Below are 20,823 nucleotides of genomic sequence, written 5' to 3'. Positions count from 1 at the left end.
AGGTTGGCAGGAGCAGGGACTGGGCAACGGGAGCTCACCCCGTCGCGGGGATTCGAACCGTTGACCTTCTGATCAGCAAGCCCTAGGCCAGGGGTCTGCAACCTTTAAGACAAAAAGAGCCACTTGGACCCGTTTCTGAAGAAAAACAACAACTGGGAGCCACAAAACCATTACGACATTTAAAACAAATATATCTCCGGAGCCGCGATCTGACAGCGGGTGGGAAGGTGACGTCGGGACGGTGTGTGACTAACGCAAGCACCGCCCCCATGCGACGTCACAGCCAGTACAGCGCCTGTCACAGTGGGGAGTGTTGGGGTGCACAATGCGCCTCCTCCCCTCGCTAGTATCCGCCCCGGAGCCGCGGCAAAGGTGTAAAAGAGCCACATGTGGCTCCGGAGCCGCGGGTTGCTGACCCCTGCCCTAGGCTCTGTGGTTTAACCCACAGCGCCACCCGCATCCCAACATGAGGTATGACTGTAATTAAAATTCACAGGACAGTATAATTATTGTTTTTAAAAGTAAACGGCACCCCTCAAAAAAAGGAATAAAATAATTGATATGCTGCCAGTTTGCTGTTACACCGCCCATACATGACTCAACTTTTAGCATAAACTGGCCACCTAACTGTCTTTTGTAGAAGTCTTGCACAAAATTTGGCCTGTGCAGAATTCCTCCCTGCTCCAAAGTTCTTAGGGAATCAAGGAGCTATAGGGCCTTTGTCCTGGAAAGTGGCAGCCCTGATTCACCTTTTCCAGGAGGTTGTGATGCTGCGACATGGACAGGTGACTCCCAACCGCAGCTCCCCCCAGCGTGATGAAGCACTCTCCTCTTCAGCTTCTATCTTTGTTGCTGGGTGCTGGTTGCCAACAAGCCATCTTCATTAGAAGGGGGATGCCAAGTCACGATTAGAAGATGCTAATAATAGTCATTAGCACTGCGCAGATTAAGTGAGCACAGGCACTTGTTTGTGGCAAAACGGCTCTGAGACCTGCAATTATTCCCCCTCCCTGGTACAGAGACAATGCAAACGAGCAAAGCCCAACTCGTTTAGGCCTGTGTCTCGATCAGCTCGGGTCTCTTTCACACACCACGCAGCAAAAGAACAGGGCTTGCCATGGCGTGTACAGAGTGCCACAAGATCCATACCTTGGTAATGGAGCATGTATGTGCTTTGGAACCAGAAAGGCCGGATCTCACCTAACCAAACCCATCTGCAGAAGTGCTACGCAAGGACTTCTGCTGGTCCAATGGTGTTTCCTCGTCTCTACTCACTCAGCGCCCCCTTAAATTGGCTCTGGAGGGTGTGGTGGGGCAGCCCCTGAACACTGCACATGTGGAAGGGGTGGGGTGTTCTTTTTTTTAATATAATTTTTTATTAGTTTTTTTAAAAAAAACCTATTTTCAACAGTAATTAAACATACTTTTACGTCTTATTCAAATTTTTGACCTCCATCAATCCTGTCTGAAAATTTTCCAATCTAATCTCTCAGTATGCATTTCTTATCTTCCCTATTACATTTCAAACTCATAACCAAAATCTCTGTCTTTTTCTACTTTGTAACACTTCTTATATTTCTCCTTACAAAACTTCTTGTAGTCCTACTAGCGTAATTTGTTGATTACAGGTGCTCTTCAAATAATTCATATACTTCTTCCAATCTTCTGTAAATCTCTGGACCTGCATGTTTTGAATCCTTCCTGTCATTTTGTCCAATTCTGCATAGTCCATTAATTTTGTCTACTATTCTTCTTTCATTGGAATTTCTTCTTGTTTCCATTTCTGGGCTAACAATACTCTTGCCGCTGTTGTTGCATATAATAACAATTTAACATCTTGCCTATTAATGTCCTGACCTATAACACCAAGTAAAAATACTTCTGATTTTTTAAAAAATGTATATTTCAACATCTTTTTCATCTCATTATATATCATTTCCCAGAAGTTCTTTACTTTTTTACATTCAGGGGTGGGGTGTTCTATCTAGCAAGTGGATACGCTTGCGCAGACGGAACATTTGTAATAGAGTGCTGTTGAACTCCACCTCATGGTCTCTGGTTCAAGCCCTGATGTCTCCAGGTAGTGTTGAAGCTGAGCTAGGTAGATCAGCAGTCTGACTTGTGCGGCAGCTTCCTGTGGTCCATAGCCAATCACGGTTCCTTGCAAAATGCACCAGTGACATGCATTTGCAAATATACCATTGTGCTCACATTCATTTGAATAATGCTCACCCTTATTTTATACTGGCCTGGAATGCACTGTATAAGGGGGAAGTTTAGAAATAATTTAAATAAATAATCGCTTTATTCCCCCCTCCCTATATATGCTTATAAAAATTTTTATTTATTAATTTATCAGAAAGGTTTTTATGCTTCTTTTCGTTTACAGAAAGAAATGCCAAAGCACTTCACACAATACATACCAAAAAGAGAGAGAGAGAATGCAGTAAAGTTAATGATATCCAACACTAGTCATTGATTTCAATGGATTCGATTGGGGTGTGACTTAGCTGGCTGTTACCCAGTCAATAAAAAGATCAAAACAACTAAGGACTGCTTTATGTTACCTTATATGATATGTTTATATTAGCCTACATTTATATAACAAGTTCATATTGCATAATGCATATAATATAATATAATAATAATTTTTATTTATACCCCGCCCTCCCCAGCCAAGGCCAGGCTCAGGGCAGCTAACAAGCAATAATAAAAACAAGTTGAATGAATACACCTTAAAAACAAGATTAAAATACAACATTAAAATATTGAAACATTAAAATATTAAAATGCAGCCTCATCACAGGAGCAGAAAGGAAAAAGAAAAAAAATAATATATATATATTATTTATATATATATAAAATAATAATAATATGGAACAGCAACAAACTTCGCTGCTTGCCTCTTTAAGGACTAAGCATTCGACAGCGAATATAACCCACGGCGGGCCGACAACGTCACCCTTTCATCTCCGACACGCCCCCTCCCAGGCCGCGCCCCCTCTCATGGTGACGTATGAGGCCCGCAGCGACTACGCCACACGCGCACACTCTCTCTCTCCTTCTCCTTCTAACCGTAAGTGAAGTGGCGCTGGAGGTCACGTGCGAGCGGACGTAGCCCGGCTCCTCCTCCATCTCCTCCGGAGGTAAGAGTCACGTGGGGAGAGGAGAGCGGCAGCAGAAAAGAAGCTTCTTACGAGAGCCTTTCTCTCTCTCTTTCCCTCTCCCCTTGCTGCGATCACGTGGGAGGGAATGAGCCGGCGTGATTGGCGGGGGTCGTGCATGCGTGCCTGAGAAGGGGAAGCGGCGCGGGGGTCCGCCCGCCGTACGGCGCACGCGCGGTGGGGCGGCGAGAGCGCGCTCACGCGCGCGCCTGCAGCCGTGTCATGTGGTGAGGGCGGGGCTGCGCAGGCCGCAAGGGAGAGACCGAGAGAGAGAGCGGGCGCGCGCGCGGGAACGCGGGGGCGAGGCGAGGGGAGGGCAGAGGCGAGGAGTCACGTGACAGTGGTGGGCGCCGCTGCCGCCGCCGCCGCCGCTGCCGCTTTGTGAGCACATTGGCAGGTAACGAGCGCGCGACCGCGGGCGGGGAGAGGCGGATTCGGCGGGCTCCCCTCCCTTCACGGGGGAAAGAAAGAAAGACAGACAGACGGGGGGGGGGCGGCTGAAATATTAGTCCGTGTGGGGGGGGGGTAGAGAAAGGAAGGAAGAGGCGCGCGCCGCCTCTCAGCCTCCCCTCAGGGGCCAGTGGGGGGGGGAGGGGGGAGACCGAAGGAGCAGAAGGACCCCCCCGAGCTCCGCTTAAAGGAGGAGGGGGCGGCCTAGGAGGTCCCCATGCCGCCTTTTAAGTCCCTCGGAAGGGCGGTGGGGCCCTCGCTCCCCCCTGAAGTGAAAACGTGAGAGGGAAAATGGCCCCCCACCGCCTGTGAGTGCGTGTGAATACCGTCCATGGGGAGGGGGGGGCTGAGGGAGGAGGGTGCCCCCACTCCTGTTGTGAGGGGAAAGCGGACGGTGGGGGGGGGGCTGCTGGAGTTTCCCTCCCGTGTCGGCCACGCGCTGGCTTCCCGAAACGCCTCTCGTGGTTTTTTGAGGGGAAAGTGGGTGTGTGGGCCCTGGGGGACCCTCTCTCCCCACCCCCCCGTAACACACACGCTCCCAAGGGAGGCAGGGGTGGGGACAAATAAAGCTTAAAAACTCCTGGAAAGTTGCTGAGTTGTTTCTCACTCTCTTGCTCTACTCCCCCCCCCCCATCTTTTCACGACTATTTGCTCCGTTTTGAGGTGGAAGTGGTGGTGAGGACCCCACCCTACAGGAAGCTCTCATGCCCTTCTCTCCTCCAGCCCCAGAAACCTTTTCTTTTCTCTCCAGGGGGCAAGAGAAGTTCGCAGACTGCCCCACCCCAGTGCACCGTCATGTTGGCGATGGAGAAGGACGGGGATCGTGGCAACAGGAACACTCTCTGTGGAGAGGAAAGGAAAAGTTCAGGGAAAATGCCCCCCCCCCCAGCCCCCTTCCCCGGGATAAAGGCGAAATGATGGATACCAGGCCCTGGGACAGCTTCTGCCTTTCAGTATCCCTGCTGTGCCAGGGACCAAAGCCAGCCAGCCTCCTCTCTTCACCCCCACAACCCCTCTAGTTTTATTTTGGGAGGTTGGTGATCCCTTTCCCTGGGTTTGGTGCCTTTCTGCACTTGGATCTAGCGTTGGCTGCTTTCCCAGTAGGAGCAGTTGCCAACCTGTCTCCCACCCTTGCTTCCTAGAACAGGGTCTCCTGATACTTGAGTTTCTCTCCCCCCCCCCCCCATCTGCTTGCAGTGTGTTTGGTCTCAACTCTTCCGCCTGATCTGATTGTATCACCCTGTAGGTGCATGTGAGGGTCTTTGGTATGACCCTCTGAAAGGGGATTTTTCCATCCCTCAAACAACCTAACAGGGTATGTTAGGGTCAGCTTCAATTATGCCCCCCTTTTAAGAAATCATTGATAACTGAAGGGTCTCTGTAAGCAATGGCACCACCTAAGGAGCTAGAGGAGGTTACTTGAGGACAAGACCTGTGAATAGTTATCAGTCTGCTTGTTGCCCTTATGCCTTCCCTGCATTGTCTCTCTCCTGTGTTTGGGCTTGTGAGGAAATGGAAGCTGGGGCAGGGTTGCGTTCTTGGAATTGCATACTTAAAAAACAACAACGAATAATTCTGTCTTACATTGCTGCTGTTTGTGAAAGAAATTGCAGCAACAATAGTGACCCATTTTCTTCAAAAAGTGTTGAGCATTCTAAAAGAGTCACTTGCTATTTCAGGTCTGACTGCAGTGAGCTCTGGGGATTCAGGGGATCATGGGAAGTTTGAGGAGTATTGCTAAGTATTGAACTAAGCATGAAACTGTTTTGGTTCGGTACATCTTCCTTCTTAGGTTGCAGTTAAACAATTTTAAGGCCAGCCTGTGTTTGCAGTTCACTTACACCTTAAAAAGGGTGATGATCCTGCAGAACTGAAACTAGTACCTCTGTGCTGTGAATTTCCTGGTGGTTAACTTGGTCTCCTGTAAGTGACTTCTAGACTAGTTCAGTCCTGCCCTCTTGGTGCCAAAGAGCCGCCTGTCTTCCTCTTCTCTATTGTCTTTATTTGAATCAGTGATGAAATGAGTTATAATAATGTAGCACAATTGAGGGGATATTCTTTTGGGTGGTTTAGGCAGGAAAAATTGAGGGCCTATTCTGTGTTTGGAACAGCTGCTTTTTTCACCCAGGAAGGGAAGTAGGAGCTGGATTTAAATACGGAGAAAAGAGGGGAGAAAGAGCAGATTTAGAACAGCAATGCTTCTTTCCTAAAATAGCATCATAAAAGGTGTTACTTGCTTTAGTATCCTTAGCAGCTGTTTATAGTAGTTCCTCGAGTCACATCTTTCCCTGGAGTCTCTGTTTGCACATTTACCTAACTAGCTTTGTTTGTAAAAGCCATACATTGTCTGCTGCCTTTAGCTTTGTGTGAAACAATATACCTCCAAAGCTAAAATCAGCTTGCAGTACTGGAGTGGTCTTTTTTTACTCCAAATGTGCTACTTGAAGGTGTTGTGTTAATTATTGTAAACACATGATAATGCACAGTCTGGGGGAAGTGAAGGTGTTTTAGGTTTTTGTTTTTGTTTGTTCTCCCAAATATTTGTGAATTTTAACTTAAGCTGTGAATGGGTCTTTTTTGTATCTGGCACGTTTTACAGTATATGTAGAAAATGCTTTTTTAAACATGCTATTTCCTACAAGTTGGGTGAAAGCCTGGAATTCAGGTTAATCTCTTTTTGCCCTTTCCGCTTGAGAGATAAGTAGATATGTTCCAAGTTGTTGTTATATCTTTAAATGTATTTGAGTTAGAATTTAAGAGTGTTCTAGGCAGAGTTCAAAAATCTTAGGTTTCCAAATGTGTTTTGTCTTGTATTATCTTTCTTTAAACATAAAAATAGGGCATCTTGGAAATAGGGAGGCTGAGTTTCATATTGTTTTTGCAGCAAACTTGTTCAGTGGCTGTTTAAAGGTTCTTTGTGTTGCTTTTGCTGGCAACCGTCCATATAGGTTTAGTTGCATTGCTAGGCAGCCTCCTACATATCTTTATTCAGAGCTGTTGTATGCAGTGTTTGTCAAATACAGGATTGAGAAAATCTTCACTTTAAAGACTTACTTTCATAGAATCATAGAGTTGGAAGAGACCACAAGGGCCATCAAGTCCAACCCCCTGCTAAGCAGGAAACACCATCAGAGCACTCCTGACATATGGTTGTCAAGCCTCTGCTTAAAGACCTCCAAAGAAGGAGACTCCACCACACTCCTTGGCAGCAAATTCCACTGTCGAACAGCTCTTACTGTCAGGAAGTTCTTCCTAATGTTTAGGTGGAATCTTCTTTCTTGTAGTTTGGATCCATTGCTCCGTGTCCACTTCTCTGGAGCAGCAGTGTCTTCTCTTCTGGATCTCAGGCACCTCTCTCTGCAGGTCTGCCAAAGTCTGAGCTTGTGCATTGTCTGTATGCTATATTAAATGTGAGGTTATAAATGGGGCGGCCAGTGTCTGGTAATAGACTTGTGCTAATACAAGAAAGTGAAACTGCCTAAATCTTGCAACTAGGAAACTGTGAAGAATTGGGTGGAGTAAGAATATCTGAGGCGCACGTCTTCCGAGCTCAATTTCACTCCTAATCCCTTAGATGGCAAAAGAGTAGAAGAAGAAAGGGTCATTGTTGTTGAGTGGGCAATGGATTGGGTTTGGTGGGAACATGTGACCTCTATTCCCCCATTGCCCTCTAAGCTTTAGTATGAAAGGCAAGTGCGCCACTAGGTGGGAAGAGGGTGTTGTGATACGGTGCTATTTTATTTTCAAGGATGATGGAGGGTCCTTTTGGACAGGCCTCTGCAACATGACTTTTCTTTTAAATATAATCAGTACTTATTGATGTTATCAGTGATGTTTTTATGAATACCTTTGTTAAATTTACTTTTATATTCTAATGCTGAGTTTGCGGTATTCCAAGCTGCACAAGAGACTTAGATTTTCATTGTAGGAAGAACAAGATGTGTAAAACTTTTGACAGCAGGAAAAGAAGTGGAGCACAGAAAACTTTAGAAAACTTGTTGCCTTTTCTAATGTTGGCAAACTACCTTTGGCCTGAATCGCTGCTTCCTCGAGAGGCTCTTCTGTGTGCTCCAGAAATATGTTCCCTCTGGCTACCTTTTTATTCCTTACTAGTATGAAAGTACCGATAAGCGCCAGTTACTTTTTTCTAAGCTGTGAAGTAGCAGTGAGGCTTTGTGTGTGTGTGAATCACAAATGTTCTAAATTCTTATACTGTACACTGAAATGGAAAAGCTGCAAGCTGTACAATTATGAAGTATCAAGGCATGATTAGAGGTGACCTAGATGTACTCTATTTTTCATAGTCATTTCCAGCATCACTTGTCCTCAGTGATTGGCTACATAATACTGTGATGTCATCCTGCCTCTGATTAGCTGATAGCCAATAGCAACTGGTGGGCCACAAGTGGGGTGTGGGCTATATAAGTAAACCCAAAATAATTAGTGCTTTTAATTCTTAATTGGTATGATGAACTCTCCTGCAACTTTTGTTGACATTTTAAAACGCTGTGTTGATGTCACTTGTAACCAAACGTCAGAAACGCTTGAGTCTTTACATTTTAACAGTTGGGACCGCTGTGTGGCAGCTGATGCGAAATCCAGTGACAGTTTGTCACAAGGAGCTTGTACAGAGTGTTCTTTTGAGTGACTGTGCAACAGAGGCAAACTGTAATAATCGCTCAAAACAACCCTGTATGAGCGAGCACCTTGTGGCAAACTGTCAATTGGTCTGCTGCCAGGGTTAGTTAATAGTTTAGGCCGGGGTAATTTGGAGTTTGTGAAGTCAAAATTTGCCGACTGCATTTCTGTTGAAGAAATAGTAGTTTGAATGGACATGAAACCTGTTTGCAACTGAAGTCACAAAGTTGTCTTTGTGCAAAAGGAGCAGCTGTTGTGTCCTAGGACCCTCAAAGATGAGCTTCGGGAAGTGAGGTTGTCTGGATTTTGGCTTCATGTTAACAAAATTACCCAGTTATTACTGAGTATCTTGACTTTGCTGCCACCATTTGGTAGTACATATCTTTAGGAGACGGGTTTCCCACAATGATTGCTATGAATGCATAATACAGTAGCGGGCTATGCATCCGCATGGATCTGCTTGTTGGCAAAATGCGAGCTTGGCCATCCCAGTGATACTTCCCCTAATGGACTTCATTTTGAATTAAAATATTAAATATAATCCTGGTTTGTAATATCGAACAATGCTTGTGTAACATATGTTTTTAGAATAAATTCTTATAGCTTATATAAATCAGTATCCTCATTGCTTCATTTCATTTATCCTACACATTGTTTGCCCATGTATATATTGCATTGTGCGTAGTCTGTGGTTTGATCATATATCTGTTGATTGGTGCCATTCTTTGTCGTGAGCCAGTGCCCCAAGACCCGGGACACCTCCGTCTCCTTTGTTTAGCTGAGTAGCGGAACTTTGGCAGACACGTGGATTCCAATAAGACACAGAATGCAGGAAATGTCGTTAGTAGAGTTTACTAGGGCATAAATCATACAGTTCATTGCTAGATCCATAGCAAGGCAAAACTTAGTTCATTTAGAGCAAATCCAGTTTCCAGCAGTTAAAAATCATACCACACAAATATAAATGCAAAAATGAAAGTAAAAACAGAATAGCAGTAGGAAAGAAAGAGAATAATGAAGCAGCCTTGGCAGTCAGTTGATATAGTCAACAGCCTTGAAAAATAGAGATAGCACGGTAGGAAAACACCATCTGTGCTCTTTCTGCCTTCCAGAAGACCTGAAAACCTTTTAAACCTTAGAATATACCAGAATGCTTCTGGTGGCTTCTGTACTTCATTCGCTGACATTATTGTAGGAGGAGGATTTCCTATCGTGTGCTGTTGAGATTTTCCATTTGTGTCACTGCAAGAAATGCTTTGAGGAATACTGGACAGTGGAACCCTTCTTACAACTTAATTCAGTCTTCTAACAGATTAGCTGGAGGAGATGCTAACCTGCTTAAGTGGAACAGCTTGCATTAAGATCAATGGAGTATTGAAGGAGCTTTGATCTTTCCCTATTTTTTTAAAAAAAATTCTAAATATTTCTTTTGAGAGGGTGGAGATTTTTTCTTTGTTCTACTTTTTTAAAAAAGTTTAAGATGAGTTTTAATCTTGTTTTATGCTTTGTATACTGTTTTATCAGTGTTTGTAGGATACAACTACTAAATGAATCTGGTTACTTGGATAGAACAAAAACATTTTCCTGATTTATGTGTCTGGGCCATTGAAATAACTTGACTTAATGAGGAAAAAGACTCATAGTTCTTTAGATAATTGGTGGTAAGATTAGCTTCATACAAGAGTGGCTGTTCTCTTTGGCAGCTGTTAAACAGAAAATCCTTATTAATGCAGTTCTGCAACAGCATTTCTCGCTGAAAATGTTTAATCTGTTCAGCACTACAAGGTTACTTAAGGAGAAGAGGGAGTTTGCCCTAGGGCCCCGACTGATATTCTTTTGTGACTTACCGATTATGGAATATATACATTTTGTTGGATTAAATGGTGCTGTTGTGGTTATTAGTTTAACTCTTTACAGTGTTAGAAACTCAGATATATAAGCTAATTGCCAGATGACACCTTAATTTAGGTTATGGTCACTGCAACAGAATGTCTAGGAGCTTTTTTTTTGTAATGGGGTTTACTATTATTATTGTTATTCATTTCATTTCTATACCCCTTTATATATAGGTTTGCCTCCTAACATCTCCATCTGGCTGGCTGGTCTGGCTACAATGCTGCAAAAGTCAGCTGGTCTGTGGGGCAGCCCAGCACCAGAAGACAGTCCCCACCCCAAACATTTAAGTTTAAATCTAGCACAATACTTTACATAACAGATATATGTGATCAGTTTAGAATGTGCCTGCCAACTAAGCTAAACTAGATCAGATGTTAATGTTTAATTTATTTTAATACTGTATCAAGGTGGAACAGAGGCTAGATGATGGCTGAGTTTGAGTATAGTAAAAGAGACTTAAAGGAATAGAGTGGTATGATTTTTTTTTCATGTTTTGGTAGACTTCAGGTTATATTTTAGTGAGTAAGATCTAATTTATATATTTTAACTGCTGCTATATCTGTACTGTCCCTGTTATACTGAACTGCCAATTTAAATGTATCCCTATTGTGTTTCATGACTTCCCTGATTTTGTATGTGAGCTGGAACTGGTCTGTGACCGAAATAATAAATTCATTCAATGTTTTGGTTGGAACAGATTTCCATGTTGCTTGACCCATGTATGTAATCTGAAGTTGTTGTTTTTTAAATTTATTCTGCTATGTTTGAACACACAACAGATAATGGCTAGGAATCTTGCCTTTTTTCTGTCCTGTCTGAAAGTCTGTGATACCTTCTTGTGCATAAGATATTGTTATGTTGATTGGTGCACATTATAAAGTGGTTCACTGTTCCAGGGGCTTCAGCAGGAGCTATAGTGTACTGTATTTAACCAGAAATGGCCATTTTGTCTAGTTTAGAAAAAGACTGCATCTTTGGGTAGTAATAACTGGCAGTCGTGTTACTATCTTTCTTTTGTTACCTACGGGAAGGGTTAGAAAGCTTTGTAAGAAATTGAAAGCTGTTTTAACTGCTGAAATTTCTGTTAAGAACCCACTTTGATACCTGAAATGTTATCAACCACTGCCTGTTTCTTTTCCAACTTATGTCTAGAGTTGCAGCAGCTAGAAGATTATGTAGTTAGGTCATACTTCATTTTTTCATCCAGGTGAAAGAGAACTTAGTGTGGGATGGGGGCAAGGAGAAGTTTGTAAACCCTCACACATCTGCTTTGCGCCTTGAAAATCATGTGAATAACAAGGACTTATCAAGGTTGCTGTTGCATTCTTTATGTGCAGTGAGCCATGGTGCCCCAACCTTTTCTTGTCAGTGCAAGTGATTTTCAAACATCGCCAATGTATGTGGGACGTTTCTTCCTGCTCACGATAAAAATAGTTTTGTATCTGCATGCACAGACTTGGAACCTTTGTAATTTGTAGTATAATTCAGCACCAAGTTAAATGTACCAATATATTTATTTCAATTAATATGGCTTGAATATGAATACTGAATTGTGCATAGCATCTTGGGAAATCAGCTTATGGGTTGTATCCAACTAAGTTCAGCTTAAAATCAAAACACTGAAATTAGTGGAAGATACTAACTTGAGTTCGCTATTTTCAGTGAGTCTGTTTCATGTACAGTACAGCTTGCTTAGATACAACTTCAAGACACTAAATCAATTTTGTAGTGTATTTCCTGATGCTGTTTCTTTAAGTCCTCTTTACAGTTACCTATGCACAATTGAAGGACTGAGTCTCACTTTGCATTGGGCTATATATACTAAAGTACAAAAGGCAAAGCTGGAGGATGCACACATGTGCAGTTAGATGAATGGTCTTCAGAAACCTCTAGTTGTGACTGGGAAAAGGATCTAAACCTCCAGATTCAAGTCTGAGAGTTATCTGCATGCCTTCCACACTTGATAGGTCATGTGTGTATTTTGCAATGGGATTGTGTACCTGCGAACAAAAATGTAAAACGAGAGCCACCTTTCTTGTGGTGCCATCCTCAAGACTCATTGAATGGGGATTATCATAGGGAAGTTGGCCTTGGATTCATTTAACTGCTTTGATATAATGCCTGAAACCCTTGGTCAATATCTATTTGTGTAGAAAAACTGCATATTATTTAAATATGACATCTAACGTTTCAGAAACTTCTGGAAAGTCCTTTTTCTTCAGGGTTCCCATGGCACTTTAGTATGACTTGAAAAAAATGCTAGTACTCTGGGAGAAACAAAGTCCTGTGAGGTTCTGGATATTTTCCCTTCCAGTCAGCTGTCAGTGAAGGAGGAAAATTCTGCAGTCTCTGCATAGGAGTCAGGAAGTGATCTAATCACACTCAGAACAGATATGCTCAAGAATTTATCTCTCAGCTTAGGGAACACAGCTCTCGTCTCCCTTTGAGCCTGGGTGTCCAATTTCAATTTTCTTGTCATTTCTATGGTAGCTAAGTAGCTGTAGAATAGAACTGGAATCTTAGGGTGTCTCATCTTTTTGCCTAAGGAAGGAAGTCTTAAGTTTACAATATCCTTGGCACATGTTGTAAAGATATGCAAGTCAACCATCTCCCGGGGCGCCTCTTCATAGTGAACCCCCTCACAGTTAAAAAGCTTGTCCTTTCTAACAAATTCCCTGAAATGTACTTTACCAGTTTTTAATTTATTGTTGCCAGCTTCATTCTCTCATGTACAGTGGTACCTTGGGTTACATACGCTTCAGGTTACAGACTCCGCTAACCTGTGTGTGTGCTGGTACTAACCTTTAAAGCCTAAACAGTTTGAGTCCAGTTTACTTGAAGAAGGGGGAAAGGTGTGTTGTGGCTGAAATGCCTTTTAGTACCCCATATACCTTTTGGGGCCAAGTTACAGGTGAACTGATTGCCTTTACAGGTGAACCGCCCACAATGAAATCAGTTGTGACGGATGCTCTGAAATCCCAAAGTTGGGGTGTCTAATTCATACAGGGCTTTGCAAAGAGCCTTGTATGGTGCTTTAAAGCAGTGTTTCCCAACTGGGGGCCATATGCTCCCCCTCAGGATATTCCAAGGGGGCCACAGGTGAAAATTACATAAATGGCGGCCCACAGAGGGAAGTGAGAAGAAAAGAAAATATTTTTTTTTAAAAAAAAAAATCCTGATTGGCTGGCTATCTGCTTGGCAGATCACAAGCAGGTAAGGGGGTGGCCCACCAGGGGGCGGCCTAGCACTTCATTTTATATTGAATTTGTATAGTCATGGTTTGTTTACAGTAGGAGAGGGCTATCACTGAGGCTCCCATTTTGACCACTGTTTGTAGGTGCCGCCAGTGCTGGGCCAGGTGGCAGCCTGGGCCTGACTCTGCAAGGCGCGGGGTGCAATCCACCCCAGCACCTAACCAAGCAGGGTCATCTGGTGCTGCTGACTTGTATCTAGTAAATAACTAAGTGTTGTGAGCTCAGTGGGCCTCACTCTCAGGTAAAGGTGGGGGGCTATAGTGTTTTATCTAGGCAGCCAGGGCTCCTCCAGATGACAATATATTTTTGCACCAAGTCAGAGAGGACTACTTGCTTTTAATTCCCCCCCTCCCCATATATACAGAACTCCCTTTTGCAGACCCTCCAAGTGTCCCTATTTTCCAGGGACAGCCCTGGATTTAGAGAAGTCCCAGTTTCTGATTTGATACCAGAATGTCCCACTTTTCCTTAGGACGTTCCTATTTTCAGCAGAGAAATGTTGGCGGGTATGGAGTTATCTGACCCCCAAGCCCTCTGAAGTCAGCACTGTATAGGAAAGTTATTTTAATGTTTAATATTTTATTACGTTTTTATATAAGTTGGAAGCCTTCCAGAGTGGCTGGGGCAACCCAGTCAGATGGGTGGGGTATAAATAGTAAAATTATTATTATGGTATATGATGTCCTTATTTTCATTGGAGTAATGTTGGAGGGTATGCTTTTGGAGTGTTATTTGTAGTTTTCCCCCTCTGTCAAATAACTGGGGTCAAATAAGTGTTTACATTGAAGATGGATCTCCTTCAGGAGGTTCTGGATTCTCCTTCCTTGGAGGTTTCTAAACAGAGGTTGGATGGCCATTGGTCATGGATTCTTTAGCTGAGTTTCCCACATTGCACTAGAAAGTTGCACTAGAAAGATGACTCTTAGGGTCCCTTCCAGCTATGTTTTTCTGCTTCAACAATATTTTTTTATTTTTCTATCATTTTATGTAATTGTATTTTGTATAAATTATAGAAATTAGGAATAAAATATTTCTGTTAACAAACAGAGCATTTAAATTGCTACCTTTCTACCGGTAGGACGGGGTGGAAGGCCACAGGAAGAAAACAAGGTCAGAAGGGGGCCGTGATCGGGAAAAGGTTGGGAAACGCTGCTTTAAAGCACTTGAGGCTTCAGAGATCTCACTAGCAGAGCCAACCCAGCAGGCTTTGACTCTACCACCCATCAGCTCAGGGGTCTTAAAGCCAAAGCCCACTTTCCCTTGCCAGTGCAATTTTAGACTCCTGATGGTGCCTTGGCAGCCACATCTACCTTCCCCATACTTGATGACATATGATGGCAGGTGGGTGTGGTTTTGGGGAAACGGCTTTGCAGGCCAAGTTTGGCCCATGGTCCTGAGGTTCCCCACCCCTAACTGCTTTTTCAGCACCTCCTAGTGTCATTGGAAATCTATTCAAATGCTAAGCAACATTGATGGCAGAAAGTGAGGAGGAATTAAAGAACCTTTTAATGAGGGTGAAAGAGGAGAGCGCAAAATATGGTTTGAAGCTCAACATCAAAAAAACGAAGATCATGGCCACTGGTCCCATCACCTCCTGGCGAATAGAAGGGGAAGAAATGGAGGCAGTGAGAGATTTTATTTTCTTGGGCTCCATGATCACTGCAGATGGTGACAGCAGCCACGAAATTAAAAGACGCCTGCTTCTTGGGAGAAAAGCAATGGCAAACCTAGACAGCATCTTAAAAAGCAGAGACATCACCTTGCCGACAAAGGTCCGTATAGTTAAAGCTATGGTTTTCCCAGTAGTGATGTATGGAAGTGAGAGCTGGACCATAAAGAAGGCCGATCACCGAAGAATGGATGCTTTTGAATTGTGGTGCTGGAGGAGACTCTTGAGAGTCCCATGGACTGCAAGAAGATCAAATCTATCCATTCTGAAAGAAATCAGCCCTGAGTGCTCACTGGAAGGACAGATCCTGAAGCTGAGGCTCCAAGACTTTGGCCACCTCATGAGAAGAGAAGACTCCCTGGAAAAGACCCTGATGCTGGGAAAGATGGAGGGCACAAGGAGAAGGGGATGACAGAGGACGAGATGGTGGGACAGTGTTCTCGAAGCTACCAGCATGAGTTTGACCAAACTGCGGGAGGCAGTGGAAGACAGGAGTGCCTGGCGTGCTTTGGTCTGTGGGGTCACAAAGAGTTGGACACGACAAACGACTAAACAACAACAACAAAGCAACTTCTGTGGTGTGAACTCTGCCAGGGTTTCATGCTTCTGTAGTAATTCAGCAGTGAATAGGCTAGGCTGAGTACAGTTAGAGAAAATAAGGCTTTCAGGGAATAGAACGAAAATTTTAACATCCCTGTTTGCCCACTTAAATCCAGTTGCATTTGTATTTGTATGGTCTGATTTGCAGTCAGTGGTCTCTCCTGCCTTCGGCAATATTCGGTCTTGAATTTGAAGAGTATTCTGCAGTACTGACCTTGTGCCAATTACTGTGACAACAGAATGATGTCACAAATCCAGAGTTATGGCTTTGGCATTGTGCATCAGGTTTTGCCTCAAGTAGGTCTCAAAGAATAGAAAGGAAGGTAAATGTTTTTAGTCTTCAATCTTGCTGCTGAGGAAGATGGACCATAGAGAGGTTAGGGTAAGGACTTTGGGGTGGGGATGGGGGCTGGCTTTCAAGGGTTGTGGTGATTAGGCTGCTATTGTTTACATCTCGAGTTTGAGAACAAAGGATATTGTACTAAGTGATACTTAATATACATTTTTTTAAAAAAGTGTAGACATTATTTTTATCTTTTTAAATATATATTTGGATATTGAATTGGAGCGGAATAAAAATCTTAATAGCCTAGTCCAAGGGCCAGCAACCTTTTTTAGCTTTTTAGCCGGTCCACCGTCCCTCAGACCATGTGGTGGGCTGGACTATACTTGGGGGGGGGGGGAATGAATGAACGAATTCCTATGTCCCACAAATAACCCAGAGATGCATTTTAAATAAAAGCACACATTCTACTCATGTAAAAACACACTGAATCCCAGACCGCCCACGGGCAGAATTGAGAAGGCAGTTGGGCTGCATCCGGCCCCCGGGCCTTAGGTTGCCTACCCCTGGCTTAGAGTGATGAATGGGTCACCATGTGATTCAAAGTTCCTATGAAGTTGCTTTTTCAACTCATTTATGATGACACCTTGAGTTACAGCAACTACCGTAACTTACAACTCATTGCCGCTCTGCCAGTAAATTGCATGAGACTGTCCAATAAATGATTCCAGGAATTTCTCAGTGTCCGCTGCAGATGAACATTTGATCATCAAAACTTTGAAAAGGTCTACACCTGGTTTTATATCATCATTTTTTTTGTCAGTCCTCTCTCTCCCTATAGCTATGTGTGAGAGAGTGAAACATGTTTACATTTATTTATTTATTTGCAAGAGAGCTTTAGTGTGAGCAATTGATTTGGTCTTCTTTATTACATTTCTGCGTATCTTGCTTTCTTCAATGATAGATCTCATACGTTGTGTTCTTGGACATGCTGCCATCCAGGCAATCTTTAGGCCAGACCTGCTTAGTTTCAGCAAGGTTGTTGCATAATTTGCTTTCAGCCCAAGGCCTGGTATCTTCAGAAGGTGCCATGGTGATAAGAATGAGCAATGTGCACTGCAATGCTCCATTCAGTAGTCATAGAATCATAGAACTGTAGAGTTGGAAGGGACCCCAGGGGTCATCTAGTCCTACCCCCTGCAGTGCAGAATCTTTTTGTCCAACGGGAGATTCAAATCCATGACCCTGAGATTAAGAGTCCCATGTTCTGTCCACTGAGCTCTGTGTAAAGCAGGATGATTATGAACAACTAGTCTGGTTGAGCGCCACAGCCGCATAGTCGCCCTTGACTGGACTTAACCATCCAGGGGTCCTTTACCTTTACCTTTTAATACTAATGTAAACAATGGCTTAGCAGGAACAAGCAAGTGTCCCTTTGCACATTGAGAGCATTGCAAGCAAGCAGTTCCTTTCCTGCTTCTGCAACCCTGCCAACACCTAAGCCCTAGTTTAGCATAGATTGTGATTCAGGATATTGTCTTGAGTTCATAAAGTAAGTATTTGGATTTGGATTGTGTTTGGATAAAGATACTAGGTGGTGGTGCTTGTTCTGCCTTGTATAAGGAAATTTCCAGTGGTAGCTGGAGTTTCCTAAAGATTTATTCTCCTTTGTTAGCTTCATGGCAAGGGAAATCTTTCAACTCAAAAGCATTTGCACAGGAAATGTTCTAGTGGACATTTTGTGGATTTCAAACTACTCAGAAAGGAAGTTCCTGAGGAAAAGTGTTCCTAAGACAATATATGTTTTGATACTTTGCTATTCTCTGCGGGAATGAATGGCAACAATGAGCTGTACTACATTTTGAGCAACATGCAAGTGTTTGCAAACCCCTTCCCTCCAGTTTGCCCCATTTATTCCATTGATGAATTCAGAGGGCCTGAGGCTTCGAAGGAAGACCTCATGCTTGGCAAGAGTGCTGCGCCTTTCCTTTGGAATGAGCGCTCTTACTCAAGTAGTGCTTATTGGTCAGCAGCTCTTAAGATGATTGCTAAGTAGTTCTTTGAGGGTTGGATTTCATGCACTTACAGAGTTGCAAACCCCATCAGCACAAAGCTCATCCTAACACTTGGCAAGATGTCAGGCTGTCTGGAGTGGTATTGGGATGATTCACTGTCACGGTGCCATCTAGGCTGTGTCGTACCAAAACTCCGTAAAGATTGAAAGTACAGGTGTCATCCCACTTATGTCTGCGCCAGGTCAGGAAATAAATAGAGTCAAACAAGGAAATGGTGGGAGAGAGCTGAAGAGTCCTCCCTAGTGGCTTGCGAGGAGACCCTCCCTGGAGCCCGAAGAGGACTTTTCATACCTTATTGTCTTATTTTAAGTCTTCCTAGAATATTTTATAACACTGAGTTGGCTAGCAGATGACTGATTAGTCATGCCCAGCTTCCAATAACCATGGGTAACAACCAGATGCCTAAATAAGGGAATGCGACTTAGTGAGATTCCTTAACATTATACATTCTGTCGGTCATATAAAGCAAGACAGCATAAAAACATACCTGGGATTTGCTTGTGGTAGCAATTAAGCTAGAAACCCAAACTTTATTAAATTAGATTGCTGGTTTCCATCAAATAATTCACCAGAGGTGTTGCTTTTAGCTTGGGACCAGTTTGCCCACTTCTGTCTGCAGACCTGGCATTGTTACAAGTGCCACATAATACCTGTTCCACTTGTTCCTTCATTGTGGCAGCACCTACCCTTTGGAACTCCCTGCTTATCGATACCAGGCAGGCACCTTCACTGTAGTCTTTTTGACACCTGCTAAAAATATTTTTTGTTTAGGCAAGCTTACCCAGATACAGTGTACCACTGGATGCGAACGGGATCCGTTCCGGAGCCCCATTCGCATCCAGAAACGAACATAACCCGCGTCCGTGGGTCGCGATTCGCAGCTTCCGTGCATGCGCGTGACGTCATTTTGACCGTCTGTGCATGCGCAAGCGGCAAAACCCAGAAGTAACGTGCTCCATTACTTCCGGGGCGCCACAGCGCGCAACCCGAAAATACTTCTCCCGAAGCTACTTCAACCTGAGGTATGACTGTATGTAGAATGCTTATGTGTGTTCTAATTCATTTTTAGTTTATTGCTGTTTTTTATGTTTTAAATAGTAGTTTTTAACTGTTTCTACTGATAATATGGTTTATTCTCTTTGCAAACCTCTTTGAGGTTTTATTTTTTTACAGTCAAGTGGTGTATGCATTTTACTGAATACTGTAAATAAATAACTCTGGGAAATGTTTTATTTTTTAGGGGGCAGAGGGAGCCGAGGCTCCTTTTCATTCCTGTGCCACTAACAAAGCAACAGTTCCCAAGGTTCCTTAAAAGTTTAATGTGTATGTAGCGTATACATGGCCTGCTAACCTTCCTAGCATTAGTCCCCGGCTGCTGAAACCTTTTGTTCTTTTTTGACATTGGCAGTTGGGCTCTCTTGGTCCCTTCCTTCTTCTGTCTTTCAACCAGCTGATGTTGCCCATTACTTTTGTGCATTAGGGGCAGATATATGCTTCTTGGCCAGGGGCATTGGGAGTATGGTCATCTGTGATCTCCCGATTAACTTCTGAGCCCTCAGCTCGGCTATTTTTAGCAAGCGTTGCTTCTCTGCTTCTATTCTGGGGAAATATTTGAAACTTGTTCCAGGGGGAGGGGGAGCAGTTTAGAAAGTTCAGGAGAGTGCAGCGTATGAGCTTGTGTGTAAGCAGAACACACACGAATTGTTCCCCTCATCTGGCAAAAGCATGCAATGTTCTAGTCTTGGCTCACTGCACTTTGTTTCCTTGTACGTTGTTAGGTTTATAAGAATCTTGCTCTTAAATGTAAATTCCTAGCAACTGCATGTAGCTGTTGTGCCTTAGGCTTCTTGAGTAGGATTCAAAGCCGAGTGCTTCGTCTAGCCTTCGCTGATCCGGTGCCTTCCAGATGTTTTGAAGTACAGCTGAATGGGACTGTTTGGAGTCATGGTTCAGAACATTTGGAGGGCACCAGACTGGGGAACACTGGTTTATTGGCTCACTTGAAATTTAAAATGGTCTCGTGGATAGAGGCTAAGATCTGGGTTCAAAATATAAATGTTAAACAATAACCACATCCACCTTCTCTCCTCACAATCTTTAGTCTCTGGCCCCATGGGCACAGGCTGAGCTAGATTGCATGTTGCATTAAACCACAGTTAAAAAACAACACTTATGCCCACGTACGCTGCTGAAAAGTTATTGTGCTCCTTGCCTATTCTTGCTGCTGTTGTGATGCTGGGAAACAAAGCTGGATTTTGTCTTGTTGTGATGTCCAAACCTAGACCCATGGTTTAGCCATGAGCGGTTGACTAAGAATAAACCATGGTGGAGAGCAACACACCATAAGCCTCAGCTTGGACACCACAACAAGCCAGAGTGTGGCTGGGGTAGGGGAGGAGTGCAGCAGAAGCATCTCAGAAGTGTTGCACCATCATATTGTTTGTTCACATTAAGCCAACCCATAGCTGATTTTTTAAAACTATGACTTCTTTTTAATTGTTTCGGGACTGTATGAAATGTTTCTCATTTCTTCACCCCACTTTTCAACTCATACTTTTGGTTTTTCTGAAAAAATCCATACCATCCTTGAAGCCTAAAGGAAACAGGCCAAGCAGACCCAGCCATCTTAAAAGTATAAAATAGCCAGAACTTGAGTTCTAGCTGAGATTTTAGGTCTTGACTGATCCTCTTCTCTTTCCACACACAATGATTCTCTTCTCTCCCCTCAATCTCCTTCCAGTGTGCCACCCCTCTCCAAACTCAAAAGCTCAAACCCTAGGTATAAGAACACTAT

General features: G+C 43.5%; 1 protein-coding gene across 9 annotated transcripts in view; it reads left to right on the top strand.

The window, feature by feature from the left end:
- Positions 1-3,013: 3,013 nt before the first annotated feature.
- The window catches only part of UBAP2 (ubiquitin associated protein 2), a 79,482-nt gene continuing 61,672 nt past the window's right edge, over positions 3,014-20,823 (top strand). Inside the window, exon 1 of one of the 9 annotated variants that reach the window (XM_083402706.1) lies at positions 3,014-3,146. The gene's annotated coding sequence lies outside the window, so the exon portion shown is untranslated. The other 8 variants (XM_083402708.1, XM_083402704.1, XM_083402710.1 and 5 more) reach the window with 8 other exon arrangements.

This window comes from Podarcis tiliguerta, assembly GCF_965153285.1.
Source record: "Podarcis tiliguerta genome assembly, chromosome: 11".
Taxonomy (NCBI): Eukaryota; Metazoa; Chordata; class Lepidosauria; order Squamata; family Lacertidae; genus Podarcis; species Podarcis tiliguerta.
The sequence above is the reverse complement of the archived record's forward strand: the minus strand, read 5'-3'. Positions and strand labels throughout refer to the sequence as shown.